Consider the following 17,905-nt stretch of genomic DNA (forward strand, 5'->3'; position numbering starts at 1 on the left):
GGAGCAGGGGGAGCCAACAATCTACACATTGTACGGGCACCCACAGGAAATGAAAATGGACATGACACTGCCAAGATGTGCATACAAGAATTGAAAGAGGAAGAAGTGCTGAGATCGGCACTTGGAAGCCAGCCAGGCTGCAGAGTCTGACGTTTATTTCACAAGTGGGGGATTGCTAGTAGGATAACATCAGAAAAGAAGTGCCTTTGGGAGAGAAGTAACTGGTGATAAAGACAGACTTGAGGGAGAGGAGCGCATCCAGGCAGGAGTATAGGCAGCTGAGCCTAATAAGTGCTAAAAGCCTGGTAGGCTAAGAAAGGGGCATGTTCTAGAAGCTAAGGGCCCCCTCGGTCATGGCCGTCGCAAGAAAGGATGATCCCAATGCTATTAAGTAGTGAATCTGGCGGCAAACTTTTTCTGTTGGTTTTTAAACAGTCTTAGACAGGAATATAAGAAGACATAACTGAGGGGCTGGAGTGATAGCACAGCGGGGAGGGCATTTGCCTTGCACGCGGCTGAACCCAGGTTTGATTCCCAACATCCCATATGGTCCTCCTTGCATGGCCAAGGGTAATTCTTGAGTGTAGAGCCAGGAGTGACCCCTGAGCATCACTGGGTGTGACCCAAAAAGAAAAAAAAATAAAAGAGGACATAACTGAGAGTAAGCTCCCTTGATTCACTCTGAAGAAAAGATTATCAGGTCCAACAGAGAGCAGGCAATAAGGAAAAGAATTCTGCTTTCAGATTGTGCTTTGAATTCAGAACCTGTTCCCTTCATATGCAGTTCTTTCTCCTTCCATATTAAATGGAAAAAGAAAAATAAATGTCACCAGAAGACTTTTCTAAAGTTCTATGAAATTCAGAACACTAGGAAATGCTAGTGAAGATCACGTGTGTGATGTGTGTGTGAGAGATGTGTGTGTGCGCATGCACGTGCGTGCACGCACGACTGCCTGAGTGCAAGCTTTCATGCAAACATGAGTCACTGCTTGTGTTCGTAGGTCCCGTGATTGTACAGTGCAGCGTCTGCTTTCTCAGCGGCTCCAGGGCCTGTCTCATAAGCAATATAAAGGGTGATGTGCTGAAGGTGTAAGGAAACTGATTTGGGACATTGCCTCCTTCTAGTTGGCCCGGTGCCCAGATGAACTGAGAACAGCGATTTTGTTAGTAGCTTCTCGGGAAAGGCAGCAAAAATCATCTCAGAACTGTTCTTCTGCCTCTCCCACATACTAGATCAGGAAAAGTGAAGTCTTAGGAGAAAGGAAATCCCATCACTGAAGATGGGAACATCTTCTGATGGTTCCTCCTGATACCAGAAAAGTGGTTCTGCTGCATGCCACGGGACAAAGGACTTTTAGGACCTTCACATCTCCAGGAAGAAGCCTGTCCAGTGGGGAAGTATTGGCAGTTAGCTGTCCCCCCAAAAAGGGGCATTTTTTTTTTTTACTCTTCTCTCCATCATAAAAGCAACAAGAGCTCCTAACATACCTTTCTGGTTTCTTTGTGGTGATCTCTAATAGTTGATCACATTACAAATAAATGATGCAGGACATTTCACTATCAATTATCCAGCTTTGTGGATGGGCAGCTGCTTTGGGCCACACAAGAGGCTAAAATGTATTCTAGGGGGCTGGAGTGATAGCACAGTGGGTAGGGCATTTTTCTTGCACGTGGCTGAACCCGGTTCAATTCCCAGCATCCTCTATGGTTTCCAAGCACTTCCAGGGGTCATTCCTGAGTGCAGAGCCAGGAATGGCCCCTGTGCATTGCTGGTTATGACCCAAATATTAAAAAAAAATGTAATCTAACACATGAGCAAAGCTGAGGACTTGGGAAAAGGTGTGTGTGTGTGTGTGTGTGTGTGTGTGTGTGTGTGTGTGTGTGTGTGTGTTAGAGGCGGGGGGTGGGGGGGGCAGACAGGAAAATTTTAAAAAGACAAGTAAGATTAAAGGAATGAATTTCAGGCCCTTTGTGTTGCAATTTCTTTAAGGAAACCTAATTTAAACTGTTTATTTTTAAAAATAGGTCATTTCACATAAGAGGCAAGAGAATGAAGTTTGACCAGAATTCAAAGTAAAAGTCTCTATATTTTTAATTTATTTGAGGGTCACTTTTACGTGTTTGAGACACGGCACTTTCTTTACAGGCAGTTTCAAAGTCACAATATAGGTTTTCAGAAGAATGTCTATTTATAATCACTCAATGCACATTAATTATCATTGATAGATATTTTTCTATTGTCATGATTGTTGCAGTTTCCCAAAGCTTCAATGAAATGAAATATGTAAAATAACACAGCAATTCCTCTTGCCAATCAGGTAGTCAAACAATGGCATTCTTGCTCATTGTTCTAAAATTTCCAGACACAGGTTCTTCAACTGAGTGTTTGTTGTCAGTCAGCTTTGAGGTGACATCTACGATCCTGATATGATTCTCAAATCAGAGCGCACCACTCCACACATATGCCTAAATTGTTTACAGTCTCTATGTACGGTTTCCACAGTGTGAAGACAACAGAAGATAAAATGGTGAGTCCTCGAATTTGGCAAGTCGTAGTGTTTCGAAGCATTCTTAACCCATGTGCCCAAAGACAAAGCAGTATCTCTTTTATTGTGTATATTCAAAAGCAAAAGACTTGTACCCTATGACTTAAATCACTATCCCTCCCATTGTAGGCAGGATGGAGAGTTCCAGGACGCATGGTAGCACTGCTGAGAACTTTGCAGTGATAAACTGGAGAAACCAAGGTTGAACAGAAGCACATTCATGGCTGGTATGGCAACTAGGAGCATGTTTTTCTGAGGTGGTTTCAAGAACCTCTACTTCTAACAATGAAACTTTCTTATTGAAAGAAGAAGACTTTTCTCCTTTATTTCCCTTAATTTCAGAAATGCCCCTTTCAAAAACAAGGACCTGCTCCTGAGAGGAGCAATGCTTGGATTATAAAAGAGCACAAATTCAAAAGTTACTTGTCCAGAAAACTGTTTTCTTTACCAAGAATTTTGTTTTTGTTTTTGCTTTTGCTCTATGGGACATATCTGGTGATGTTCAGGGGTAACCTCTGGCCTTGCATTCAGAACTTACTCCTGCCAATGTTCAGGAGACCATATAAGATGCCAGGCATCAAGCCGGGGTGGGCCGCATGCAAGGCAAATACTCTACCTGTTGTACTATTGCTCTGGCCCCCCCTTGTCAGAAATTTTCAAGAAGAACAAAATCCTTTGATGGTGATTAAAAAATTAGTACCTGTAATATATAGTACATCATTCAGGTGGTACATATAGAATTAATCTTGTAACACATGACATTTAATTGGTAACAGATAATAACAACTCATTCTTTTCATTCTCACCTTTGACATGAATGAGTAACCCACCTGCACCTAATTCTTTATGTCTCTCAGGGGGTTATTAATTATGAGGAATTTACTCCATTCCCTTACTGCCAGTGATCTAGCTAGTCCAATCCAGTCAGTTTAGACCTGTGGAAATGGCGAGACCTGGTATGACTGTAACTTTGGTAGATTATTGCACAGAAGAAATCTAAGGATTATAATAACCAGTTTAAGGGAGATAAATCAAGACATTTACAGAAAAAAAAATGAGCAAATATCCTATAAGATTAATATCTACATCAAACCATACCCCAAACCCATGTCTTATAGAATATATTAATTATGAGTTAATAAATTATTTCCCCCTCCTCTCTAACCCCCTCCTTTTCTCTTTCTCTTTGATTCCTCAGCTAGTTAGAAAAATTTCCCTTTTTATTCCATTCTAAGCTTCTAACAAGTGTTACAAGGTGCCAATACCCTAGTCTCACAGAAAAACCCTACCAAGAACAATTAAAAGTTACCTGTACAAAGTAAATCCAACTTAAACTTATTCTAATAGTATTATGTGTTCTGTTTATACAAGATAAATAAGCATTTGACTGTTCACGTTCAGGTACTCATCTTCTAAAGTTTTATTTTCTTAACTTATTACGCTTAACTGCATTCTGCCTGAAGGTTATTTCCCAATATTGTTGCATGAAATAGCTACCGATATACCTATATTTCCAGAAATAATACCTTGAGTATTTTTTATGGAACACACATTTGGCAAAAAAGATATACTTACATATATACATATATATATATATATATATATATATATATATATACTATTTCAATTGTAATTCACCACAACCAAGTTGTTGCATTTATTCTAACACTGCACTTTGAAAAACTAAGGTTCGAAGTGTCAGGTCTCAGAAAGATCCAACTTCTATGTGGATGCTTTTAGACCACCAACTTTGCAGAGCCATTAGCATGTCTCCGTAAGAGACTTGCTCAGTGCCTGACACACAGTCCTTGTCATATGGCAGCTCACCGCTGTGACTGATGGGACACACTACAAATGATCAAATCTGACCTCAAAGTTCTAACATAGGAATATGAGGGGGAAAGCGCAGCATTCTTCAGTATCTAAAAAACATACAGTTCTCTGATGACTTATCGGACCCTCAGCTTTCATTTTCACTTTGGGGTGAGTATCTGGACACAGTGGCAGGAATGTCTACGGAGGACCCGGGGAAGGAAAAAACCACTTACCCAATGGTTGCCTCAAATGTATCCGTAGTGTTTAAAACCCTCCACATTTCCTCTTTACGAACACCTAGGAGATGTGTTCAGCCTTAGCTTTGGCCAGACTGAAAGGCCCAGAGGCTCCTTACAATGAACAGTAGACAGAGAGAGATGGGACTGAAGGCTTTAACACAGACAGATCCTCTGTCCCTTCTTGGCTGCAGCAAACAGCAGCAGGGTTGGACCTGAAGTGATGGCGCGGTGCCTGCAAAGCACTTTGGCACATGCCGGGATATGAAAGGCTCTAATGAGACCCATTTCACAATTCACTGGCCACGTGCATTAAGCAGGCAGAGATTTCTTCCTCACATCCCCGCTCTATATCCTGGGGCCCAGGTCGGCAGCAGGGTCCTCTACCACCCAGGAGACCATCTTTCACTATCCCACATGTCTCTCTTGGGCTGCAGAATACGCTGAGAGAGAGAGAGAGAGAGAGAGAGAGAGAGAGAGAGATGCAGCAGCCTTCGCTTTAAAGAGACAGGAGGCATTTCCCACTGCACATCTCTCAGGGGTCTACAGGAACCTTCCAGAGACCTGCAGTGCATGCTAATCCTTCCGCTGGTGAAGCGAGTGGGCTCCTTCATAGTAAAATCATTGTTCTTTCTAATTGTCAGAGACTGCTTCTCTGCACTTGCCCGGAGCGATCCAATTAACATATCACCACAACACCAACCATTATAATATGTTCCGTGTCCTACAGAAAAGGGAAAGCCCCAACCTGCTTCCATCCACAGCTTCCTCCTAATTAGGTCTTGAATAGGTAAACAGAAGCAGGCTAGGGGGGCAACAGGACAGGCATGCGGGTGTGTGTGGCGGGGGGGGGGGGGGTGGGAGGTGGGTGGAGGGTGCGGGTATCGGGCTATATATGCCTCACTCAAGGTCTGTCTGAATATGACCTCTTGAAGTTCAACCTGTTTTTGTTGTAAAGGAAGCAGGAGTGGAGAAGGAAGAGCAAAAGGACAGAAGGAGGTGGAAAAGGACCTAGAGGTAAGACTAAGGGGTAGAGGGAGGAGTGGCGGTGGGAGGGTCAGAAGGAGAGGGGAAGACAGCTTGCTGCTTTGGGAAAGTGAAAAACATGGAACTTCTGCTGGAAACTATTGCCATGGTAACATTCAAACAATACAGAGAAAGCCTGCATAGTTCCATTCTTGCCTTTCCAAACAGCACTGTGGAGATGTTAACTCTTTTAGGGTGGCTTCTGTCTTCCTGCCTTTTCCTTTAGAAGACACGCTAGAAGTTCCTTAGATCCGTCTCTGAAATGCACTGGTTGCATTCACCCCCATACATGCTCCGGTGTCTGAAAAGTTCATTGGGATTCTCTTTCTCAGATCAGCCACCTGTCATCATCCTCTGATCAGACTTTTGTGCTGTTGCTCCTCTGTCTCTCTCTGTCTCTCTGTCTCTGTCTCTCTCTCCCCGCCCACTGACTGATCCCAGAATCTCATTCACACACAAATCTAATACTGTTGAAATGAAATTATTTTGATCTAGCTCAGATTTAACTGTAAACCATTCCCTGGAAGGCTTGCTTTTATAGTCTCATTGTCATGCATATTTGACAAACAAAAATAAAACCAAAAAATAAAAAAAACTTTACTGAATAGTTCCAAGAAACATGTTTATGGTTCTTAGACTAAAAAAAAAAAAATGAAACTCAGTTCTATCAAATATAGAGTATCTATTCAAGCATCACAAATCCATCATCTTACAGCAAGACACATGTATCACAACATTTTTTTAAATAATTTGGGGATAATATTTGTCATGGAATACAAAAAGATGTGACCCTTTTGTTTGGCTTTATTTTTCTTTTGCGGCTACACCTAGTGGTATTTGAGGATTGACTCCAGCACGAAGAGCAACTTCTGTCCTATCATGAGCCAGTTCCCTGCCCTTTTAATTTATCAAATGTATCCCCAGTCCTGGATATCTATTTTAGTACACATTAAAAAAAAAAAAACTTATTACAAAACAGCTAAATTCTCCTACATGTCCTACAATGACTTGGTCAAAATTGATGGGGAAAAAAATAAAATGGAATAAAATGGATCCTTCCAGGAGAAAAGTGTTGTCTCAGCAGCTTGTGAATTGGCAAGAACCCGGAAACCAAACTTAGCACTCTGGCTCTTCTAAGCAGCAACCCCCGCCCCACCCCCCAACCTCCTCCCGTGAATCTCCCCAAGGCCTGATGCTTTATCACAGACGTTAGTGTAGACATAGAATATTCTTTGGAAGCTCTAGATCCAAACTGTTGAGGGAATTCAAGAAATCTCTAAATTTAAAGCTTCTGTGAAGCTTGACTATTAATATTCTCTCATTTACTCTTATTATCAGAGACGAATAATAGTAATCACTAAACTGGAACGAAATCATCGAAAATGAGAACAAAAACTTTTAAAGCAGACCAGAAAAGGAAAACAAATGTTTCAGCTTCACAGATTCAAAACCTTTATAGGCAAAGATTGATGCATAAAATGAAACCATAATTAGTGTCTTACCACTTAGCATTTATTTTATTCTGTGTCTTCTGCTGTTTCTCAGGAGAAAAGAGGAAAACATCCCTGTGAAGTCTGAGTCCAGAGCACCTTCCCTTCCTAGAGTTTATACCTCTCTCATAAACCCAGATGTTTACATTTTGTGGAAAGCAACTGTAGCTCACCATATATTTAAATCTAGGTACTTCTACTAGGGCCTAGATCTTCTTGTTCTCCATTGCATAACCATTCCTCAAATTTAAAAATCACATCTCTTTCCAGTCATTGCTAGTGACCAGGATAGCTCATTTCATTTTTTATGATAACACAGTGGGTAGGGTATTTGCCTTGCATGCGGCTGACCCAGGTTTAATTCCTCCGTCCCTCTCGGAGAGTCCGGCAAGCTACTGAGAGTGTCCCACCTGCATGGCAGAGCCTGGCAAGCTACCCATGGCATATTCAATATGCAAAAAAAAGTAACAACAAGCTTCACAATGGAGACATTACTGGTGCCCACTCGAGCAAATTGATGATGAACAACGGGACGGCAGTGCTACAGCTTGTCCAATACTCAACTCTAAGAACAACTTTGATTTTGTTAAGTGTCAGTAGGAAGTGAGTCTATCCGCAGCTATAAATGACAGCAGGCAATTAACACTAAAAAGTATTTGCAGAACTATGATTAAACCTGCATTTCCAAAGGCAGCTACTCTCAATACTTCCAAAAACCAACTAGAAATCACAAGAGTATCTATGAATTGCATAAGGTAAATAAAACACCTTTTTTTTTGGACTCAATTGTCATTAAGTAATGGTAACAAAGTTTACCCAATGCATTTCAAAAGTAATAGTTCGCAGGTATATGTTTTTCAATTATGAAAAATGAATGAACAGATTGCAATGCATTTAATTAGATACAGTAGTTTTGAAATTTAGATACTATAGAAAGATTTTTTTAATTATCTGAATGTTAAAAATAAATGGCCTATACAGAAGTTGAAGTAAAGCAATCTAAGGCTTTTCAGATTTATCGCTCATTTATTATGTCCATCAAGATATTAGAAACTCCCCTCTGCTATGCTATTTAGATGGGGGAGGAGACAAGATGAGTAAGCTGACATCCATATGATTTAAAAGAAAGAAAGTCACAAACTATGGGGTTTTCTTCAAGTAAGTGAAAATGTTGTAACCATGATAGGAGCCATCAGAGATCTAGAACAAAATGTTGTTGTACAGAGAACAAAAAGACTTGAATGGCCTTCGGGAACTGAGAATTTTTTTTTTCCCATAAGAGGTAACTTACTATGAAATTTGACATATGGAGAGAATGTTCTAGGCAAATGAAATAGTGCTCACAAAGTCTGAGCCAAATCGAGCCTGGACTCTATCCAGAGGCAGAAAACATTCAATATGGCAGGCCGACAAGTGGAGGCATGAATAGCCAGACTGTATTATGGAGAGAAAAATCTGGATTTTATTCTATAAATATATTTATGGATTATAGAGAAGGGGATGTTCAGTATAGTTCTTCTGAAGGAAGGATGAATAATGGATTATTCTGAGGAAAAGTTGGCATCATTTCCAATGATTAGCGATTGGGCCCAGAGATGGCTCAATGGTTAGAGCATATGTTTTGCACGAGGACGGCTATGAGTTTCAGGATGGCTATGAGTTCTGAGAGCTCTGATTTCTGAGATTTCCCACACCTCAAGGGGCTACTGGACACACTGCTGCCAGGTGTGTGTAAGTGCTACAACTAAAAGGAGTTCCACCCCTGGCAAGCACAACAGCTGAGTGTGTGCAAACAGAGCCACCTGATGTGTGAACCCAAGATAGCGTCACAAGGACATGTAAGAGACACACAGCCAAACGTGGGCAACCCCCAATCATCAGAACAAAAATGTCAAGTGGAAAATTTTTAAGTAAAATAATACAGTGCTAACACAGTAAGGTTTTTTTTTTTATAGACAAGTTTAAGATCCCTAGAAGAGAAATGATGTATGCTGGACCAACAGGCAAATGAAGTTGGCTTAAAAATACATACTTGATAAGATGAATGAGTCGATGGAAATGTGATATCAAAAAATTACTGATATCATCTGAAATTCAAAATAGACAGGTTCCTCCCGGGATAGCAGTCCATTACAGAGGATCTATTAAAATCTGAGAGGGCTCTTGGACACCAAATTTGCAGGTGGGATTAACTGATTGGAGATTTAGCAAATTTCCAAGTGTACAAAGTAGCTGAGGCCAAAGATTTGACTGTTAGCACACAAAATAAACTAATATCTCTCAGGAATGCCAAGAGACTAGGAATAGGACAGATTTGGAGAGGGTGGTCCTCAATTCTTAAGAAAAGAATAAGAGGACAATAAGTAGATCAAGTTAAATGAATTAAGCTAGTGAGAGCTACAGGCCCTCCAACCTCTGGAAGTGTTTCAAGCAGTGGCAGCAGGTGTTAGGGAGGGATCAGATCTGACACGATGAGGACTGAGGTCAGTCATTGGTTGCCTCCAATTAAGAATCCATGAATCTGTAAGATATTGCAATAGAACTTCAGATGTATTAGCACTGACCTTATTTCTCACACAATTCTGTATTTTTGGATGCTATAGCTATCTTTCAGCCTGTTCATTTTGATGAGTTATATTAGGATCATTTTTCCCATGTGTTACTATGAAGTTGTTCCTTCCTCACTGGGGGCATTTGGTGAGATTATCAAAGATGGATAAAATTAGGCAGGGCTATATTTAACCGAGGTATCTAGTTACAAGTTTCCTTCCAGGAAACAGGAAAGGAAAGCTGTAGACATTTCTATTCCAATGAAGGAGGTGGAAAAGTTAGAATAGAGGTGACCTAGGAAAGGTGGTGGAGGGCCTTGGGCATTTGTGGGGTTGAGTGGTACCCTTATACATCACTACCACATACATGAAGACTACTGTCACCATGCTTTCTAGATTATAATAAAAATAAGGTTAAAAATTGAGATTGAGATTATCAGATTGAATACAGGTTGAATAATGACTGAGTTACCATGTTTATTTGTTACCAAGTCCAATAGCATGTTTGAATTTCCTGATGTATATGTTAGATCCAACATGTAAGCTTCTACTTGCCACTCCACACTTAGTTCTGAAATAACCTTAAGCAATTTAATTAGATATCTTGTCTTTTACCCCCACTAGGGAGGAAAGCATTTACTAGGTATCAACCTAGTGCCTATTTCATACCAGATGCGCAACAATGGTAGTAACTTTGATTTTATAAAAGCACTTCCATAACTTTATATGTGTTCAAGGCTTCCAATAAGCATAGACAGCTCATGCTAAAGTTAGAATAAAATTTAACTTTTTTAAGTGTGTCATCATTTTTAGACTTTCTTTAAAATCTGATGGACGCACAAAAATGTTATTAAAATATTACCAATTTTGAGAGCAAATGTGGTAAAATATCTTGAGTTTTGTACTTAAATGTAAAGTAACACATTCATAAACTTTTCATGTTTCTATTTCCATGGAAGACAACCAAGAATTTCAATGAATAGAAAGTGAGATAGCATTTATTGAGTACTGATCATGTGCCAAGCACTTAGAAATCTTAATTAATACTCCAAAAATAACTGCAAGGAAAATGATCTCCATTTCTATTGTGGAGAAAAATAAGGCAAAGTCTAGTTTAGTGGTCTACTTAGGACCCTCCTCATCCTGCTAGCTAATGGACGGTAAAATAAAGTTTCTGGAATTCAATACTTATCTACTCTAAATGCAATTCTACTTCCCTTACAAATCTTCTAGCAGTTTTTATCCAACATATCTGCCACTGTAATAATGATTCCATCTTTCAGGATTGAACGCTGTGCTGTTCTCCTCATTTTAACAATTACTGCCCTGAGATCAGGTGTCGTGGATTTTCATGTTATTTTGAATTCAGAATCCCCAAACCATCATGCTTGAAGGATCCTTGGTTTTCACCTCTAGGTGACAGAAGAGAATATCTGATTGACCAAAGAGATATGGAGTGACCCAAACAAACTATTTGGTCATATCAACAATTAAAAATAAGAAAAACACACCGCATCATCAAACTTTCAGAACCGTTTCTTTCCAGCATAAGCAAGTCACTCAATGGTGCATAATATCTATGCAAGCATATTTACATCTCACATACCCTTATACAAGTAGATTTCATCATCAATATACTTGCTATGTATTTGAGACCTTTGAAAGAAATATCAATTGAAGAAATATATACTTCATGCACACTATTTGTCAGACTCTCTTTTAAGGTCCTGGGGAAAGGCCAAAGAACAAATAAAAGAGCCCCAGAGAAGGTTACAAGCATAATGCTTGTTTCAACCACACACACACACACACACACACACACACACACACACACACACACACCACATACACACAAATACAGACCAACTGAATTTCAATGGTTAAATTTCTATTTGTCCAGAGAAACAAAATCCTTTGAGGAAAATAAAGGCACTCAAGCTCCTTGGAGAATCTCCCATGATACCAGTTATAAATCAATATTTTATGCCCACATTATAAAATATTTGACAATCTAAAGAAGGTTTATATGAATGCAGTAGCTATATTCTACAACTCACAGAGTAGATCTCATTGTTCCCTGAGGGAATGGCATTTGCTAACTTCTTTCCAAAACTGTCTTAAAAGTATGGAACACTACTAAAAATGGTTATATCTGTTTGCATTGTTCTAACTTTAATCTTGTCTGTTTATTTCTCCTTTTTCATATAAAATAAATCCATAACAACAAGAACAACTTCCCTCAAACAAGACCTATCTGGTTTTTGCACATTGAATTACCTAAATTACAATCCACGACACCCAACTTAAATGTCCATTTATGTCATGCCTGACGTGCATGACGGCTAGGATCTGATTCTTCTTCATAACAGCCAGTTCCATGTGGTTGCTGTTACCTCTGTTTCACGGAGAAGCAAACAAGCCCAGGGAAGTGAACTGGCACAAGCTATACATGTGACCCAAAAGAAAGCTGAGTGTTCAAATTCACTTAAAATGACAAGAGTCCCAGTTTACTGGAATTACAGTCGTGTTTATAAAGCACATGGCAACATAAAATTCACAAAAGATAAGGATAGATGATCCCTTATAGGTCACTCCTTCAATAGATATTCCTTTTCTCTACTTTACAATCTGCAAAAAGGTTAGTTTTAGGATGTGCTTCCAAAATCCAAATGGGTTTCAAATTGTTGCCTTGGTTAAAAAAAAAAAAAAGGTAAAAATCCAGAGGACAACTCCTCATGACTATCCTGTTATTGTCCACGGATACGAGGTCAAGAATCCCTATTTAACTAAAACTGAAGAACTCTGAGCTGAGTTTGTGGTAAAAGCACGTGCTTTGCTCTTCCTGTGCATAAGATCCATGTTCAATCCTAGCACTGGGAGGGAAAAAAAAAAAACAGGAAAAAAAACTATTCCCCTTAAAAGGAGAATACATCTCTGGAAGCATATTGAGAAAATGGACATAACATAGGGCTGCTGTTGCAGAGAATGAAATTATGAGCCATAACTAGGACTAACTGCCTCAGAAAACCACCGACAAGTTATGGTTGGAAGAGTTGCACCTGCCAACAGTAAAATGCATGTGTCCAACATAAAATTCTCTGATCCCATATATTTCCTCATCTCTTCATTTTGTCATGAATGAAGATGCTTTACAAACACAAAATATATTATGACCAGAAAGATTGTTAATCCAAACTGTCAACCTGTGAATTAGTAATGGGAATTTTAGACAATCTAATTTAATCAGGTAATTGTCTACAAATCCATCCATATTTTGTTCATCCCAGATATAATGGACTAGGAAGTTAAAACTGTGCTGTAACATACAAGAGCTATCTTATGCAACTATTAGAACAAAATTACAAGCAATAGAATAGCATAATTTTCTCCCTAGAATTTCATTGCTTAGTATTTTGGTTGAGATTTATTTTCTACAGTTTCAGGAGAAAGATTATATTCGTCAGTATGTATTTTGAGGTAGCATTTCATATAAAAATATCTGCAGTTAATTTATTGCACTCAAACTAAAAGAAAGTATGTGACCACTACCCTAAGCTCAGTTGCACATTCCCTAATTCTCAACTGAAGGCACTAGAACTGTTGACGTTGTGCAGCAGCCTGTATATATTCCCAGGAAGATAATCCAAATCAATCCAAGAATAATCACACTGAACAACCATCCTTAGAGGTGAATTAATATTGGGACTGTGAATAACAAGGCTTTTAAGTCAGAATAATTCAATGCATTAGATATTATCTTTGCAACCCACAGATAAGAAAATTGAGAGCCAGGAAAATTAAAGCCATTTTCCACAAAGGCATTGCCATTCCATTTTTTAAAAAAGGAAGTTATTCGAAAAGATTAGCTTGGAAATGTATCTAAAGCAGCCATGTTCTGGACCTGTGGTCTTAGTCCAAATCTCAGCATCCAATTATCTACTCATAAAGTCACTGACTCTGCCTCAGAAATAAACTCACAAGGTAAATATCCTGGTCTACCATGACCATTAAATTATCATCAGTCTATGAAGAAAAGCAGGGCCAACTCGACTAAACCCATGGCACTAAGCCTCAAACTGAGCAAAGAATCTCTCATAGCAGTGAGAGTGAAGTGATTCACCAGCTAGGAAAATACTGTCATCCTGAGATGCCTTTCACCCCCAGATCTGCAGGACACGTTTCAGGGAAGTGGAGGTGGATGGGTGGGATGGCACCCTCTTAACATATCCCACAATTTTAACATCTCCCCATTTCTCCATCTCTCCTCACTCCCTCCCCTTCCCACTTCTTTTCTTCTCTCTCTTAAGAAAAGTTTCTAAGTGTGGAGGGTACTGAACACAGCATGGCAACAGACAGGAGCGTCAGGCCCTCTGAGGTCCAAGAAAAGTAGCCGTGAAGATATTTTGGTGTCATGACAGAAAAGGGGAAAAGGGCGGGGAAGATTCTCCATGGATTGACAGAGCCAAGTTCCACGCCTGGCTGGGGGATGCCCATGCAAAGTCCTAAGTTGGAATTAGTATGAGTAGGCAGTCAAACCCTCTGGGAGGACATAGCCTGCCCTCCCTTTCCCGCTGCTGCGTTGTTGTTTGTTGGTGCTATCACTGGTGCTAAATCCCAACTAAATCTAACTTGAGTCAATATGTGATGTAAGTGGTGACTTAACTGGACTTAAGGAAAGGGAAGCAAAACCAGCAAAGAAAAGAACATGCAGAGACTGAGAAGAAATCCAGACGCTTACTAGGTGCTCCTGGGGGCAGGGCGGGGGAGACAGGGGGGATGCCCTGTACGATGATTTTCATAGGCTGGTGAATTTACTGCCTGAACTGGGTCCCAACAGGAAACATGTGCCCAGCAAAATAAATTAGAGAAGTGCTCAGCTGTAGGCTAGTTTAGTTAAGGAGTAATGAAAAGGATAAGAATAGATGATGGGAGCGAAAGAACAGACCCACATGCTTTTAGCAGCGTGTTTCTGGTTTCTATTATCACCTCTCTAATATAAATCTAACTCCACGCTTCTTTAATGACTCTCCAGGGGCCACTACTCACTGGATTAAATCCGCCCATCGCTAAGCAAGGGACAGACCCAGGGGACAGCCGCTCATCAGGCCCTTTGAGGTATGCCATAGTCACAGATCTTATTATTTTTAAATAATATTAAGGGCAGAGTTATCTAGGCTCTCTAGTTTTGTTTTGTTTTTTTTAATAAGACTAAAACGGGATGGATATGAGTGTAGCATCTGGACAGACCATGCAGACCTGGTATGGTATTTTTATTTCAAGCACTCGGGATAGGTCGCTTCCTTTGACCCTTCTAAGCTTAAAAAAAAAAAAAAAGAAATGGGGACACAAGTGACCAGGGCATGAACAGTTGATCCCTGTCCAGCCTGCATGTCAAACTGACTTTGATCTGCTTTCCTGAGACTCGTGTGAGTCACCTGTCTTTTAGAGCTTGGCTATTATCCAAAGAGTTAGAGCTTCTCCAGGCCTCGGTTCCTGTATTTATTGGCAGATCTCTGAGGAGTCTTCTGGCTCTAAAGTTCTATGAGTCTATGATTCTGATAGGAGGCCCCAGAGAGGAATAGAGAGAAGGGTGAAGGAGAGTTCTGTTGAAAAACAAACAAAACCCATTAAACAGGCCAGTGAGACGAAAGAAGGAAGAAAGATGGAAAGAGGAGTGATCTCAGGAGCCAGGGGGTCCTCTGAGCCTTTCCAGTCTTCTCTAACTTCCCCTCTCATGGCAAAGATGCCCCAGGGCACAATGCTGGTGCCTTCTCTAGCCCCTTTATCTAAGTTACCAGGTGAGCAACTGGATTCTCTCTTCATCACAGGACCCGCATGAGTGGCGTTAGAGAGGTTTCTGGCATGACCTAAGCAAACAACCCTAGCCACCTTTAATCTAAATGCAACCTCGTCCTGACTAAGAAGTGGGGTGCTAGGGAGGTAGGTGGGGCTGAAGGGAAGTGGGTTCTCCTCTCCTTTCAGTCCGGGTGCGAATCTAGGAAATCCGGGATCACCTTTGAGCATGTGTATTGGAGAGCAGGAGCAAAGTGCAGCTACTTCCCTCTGCCACTTCCTCCCAACCATCACCCCCCTTCCTTCACCCACCCGCCAGAAGCCATCCTGGCTCTGCTGGGTTGATTTTTTCCCTATTTTTATCTGAATATATTCTGTTGCTCTGCAGCGTCAGGTTAGATAATGAAATTTACAGTGGGTGCCTTTGCTTTCCAACGGTGAAGCGTTTGTGTACCCAACTCTTGAGCTGCCAACCAACTTCCATGCATTCTGGAGTGTCAATCAGAGACCACAAGCACCCTACACTGCAGCGGCTTTCTTGGGGGAGATTTTTTTCTTTTCTTTTCTTTTTTTTTTACCCCCTGGTGAACATTTGCAAAGACATTTGCACAGGATGCTGACAACCTGCATCACAGCAAAAGCGCCTTCTCAGGGTGCACTGCCTGAGGGAGCAAATGCGTGGGCCATCTCATCTTCCTAATTTTCTGCCTCCCCCCCCCCCAACCCCAACAGCTTGGGGTTTTAAAAAATCGCACTAACCAGGGAGGAGGGGAACCCAGAGACAGTTCATGGACATTTTCTTCACCAACAAATAAGAAAATAAGGGGCACTCACTGTATTTCAGACTGCTGACAGCAACATCCAGGTGGAAATCCAGGTGGTTAAGAACTAGCAAAAAAACGCAAGATCTTGACACCAAAAAAAGAAAGACGAGAAGAGGAGAGAAAAAAGAGGTTGATGAAGAAAAATCCCACCGCAATTATCCGTCAATTTTAGTCAACATAGGCACACATCCAGCGGGGCTCTGCTGTTTTCTCTGCCCCAATCAATGCCTCTTTCTGCCGCGGTCAACTTTTCCTCTCCGATATTTCTTTAAGGATGTATTATTAATTTCCTCTCTTCTTGTGGGAAATTCGAAAAGAAAAGAAAACACCACCATCTCAGGTCTTTACTTTTTTTGTAAAAAAAGCCCCAAACTTTTCATTCCAAAAATAGATCCTGGTCTTAGTTGCTCGGTTTTAGAGAAAAAGGAGCACACTTTTCCTTCGCGGATCCTCGCTTCTTCTTCTCCTCCAAGCATCCTTTTTTTTTGTTTTTTATTTATTTTTTTTTTTAGGGAAAGGGGCAGCTGTTTTAGGATTATTTATTGATGTCAGAACACACCAACCCCCGCGGGTCCGCCACGGGTTTATTTCATTTCTCAATGTTCCCTGTGTGCACATCTACACATTCGTGTTAAGATCCAGCTCTCCCAAGAAAAAGCTTCCTTCTTCTTTCTCACGATCAGTTTATCCACTGCGTTCGCTCCCCAGAGGGAGCTGCGTCCTGCATCCTTCATTTTTGCAAGGCACCCAACCGCCACCGCCACCCTCCCCCCAGCCAAAAAAAAAAAAAAAGTCTCCTTTTACATCGTCGATTCTTTCTCCCCAGTCTCCTCCTCCACCTCCTCCTCCTCCTCCTCCTCCTCCACCACCACCTCCCCCCCTCGAGGAATTGGGGGGATCAACTCCCCCCACTCGCCACCCTTCCAGCCGGCCCCTTCTCCAAAGATCTGATTAGATTTCTCATCACAACCCAGTGCGCAATTGGATTTTTTGATTTCAGCCACCTTCCCCTTCTCCCTCCGAACTCCCAGTTAGCTCCCGACTCCTTCCCTCCACCGCCTCTGCAATTTCATAATCTCACGTTAAACGGAGTGCGGGGTGGACGGGGGGCGGGCGCGGGGGCGGAGGTAGGGGAGGAAAATTTCAAGGCTCCATCAGCTGTCAAGAAGAAACCCATTCCACCCCCCGACACACACACACACCCGTTACTTTTCCTCTCTCTTTCTCTCTCTCTCTCTTTTTTTTTCTCGTCCTCTTCTGCTTCCTCGGGCTTTTGCGGGGGGCGGAGGGGGGTGGCTTTCCTGGCCTCTGTCCCCGCCCCCAACCCGGCCCCGGGTCGGTCGGGATCCTCCAGGTGCTGCCGAACTCGGCGATCGGAGCCGGGAATCACGGGGGAGACGCGTGACGCGGTCCCTCGCCGGTGGCCCGTGCCAGCCCCCGGGTACCCATCTCCTCCTCCATCGGCGGGCGGGCCAAGGATCCGGGGGCGCCGCGGCGGAAGAAGAAGTTCAAATGGGGCTTTTTTTTTTTTCTTTTTTCCTTTTTCTTTCTTTCTTTTTTTTTTTAATTTCCAAGGGGGCGGGGGAGGCCGAAGCTATAGGAAGAGGAGATGGAGGGCGGGCCCAC

The 17,905-nt window shown here is 41.5% G+C and overlaps 1 protein-coding gene across 9 annotated transcripts in view; it reads right to left on the reverse strand.

The window, feature by feature from the left end:
- LRRC4C (leucine rich repeat containing 4C) overlaps window positions 1–17,905 on the reverse strand; it is a 1,396,500-nt gene that overhangs the window by 184,872 nt on the left and 1,193,723 nt on the right. For 4 of the 9 annotated variants that reach the window (XM_004607914.2, XM_004607915.2, XM_055143223.1 and 1 more), the window contains exon 1: window positions 16,290–17,098. The exons of the other annotated variants lie outside the window; for them this stretch is intronic. The gene's annotated coding sequence lies outside the window, so the exon portion shown is untranslated. Of the gene's footprint in view, window positions 1–16,289; window positions 17,099–17,905 lie in introns of those variants that run through there. 9 annotated transcript variants of the gene reach the window in all.

This window comes from Sorex araneus, chromosome 6 (assembly GCF_027595985.1).
Source record: "Sorex araneus isolate mSorAra2 chromosome 6, mSorAra2.pri, whole genome shotgun sequence".
NCBI classification, from domain to species: domain Eukaryota; kingdom Metazoa; phylum Chordata; class Mammalia; order Eulipotyphla; family Soricidae; genus Sorex; species Sorex araneus.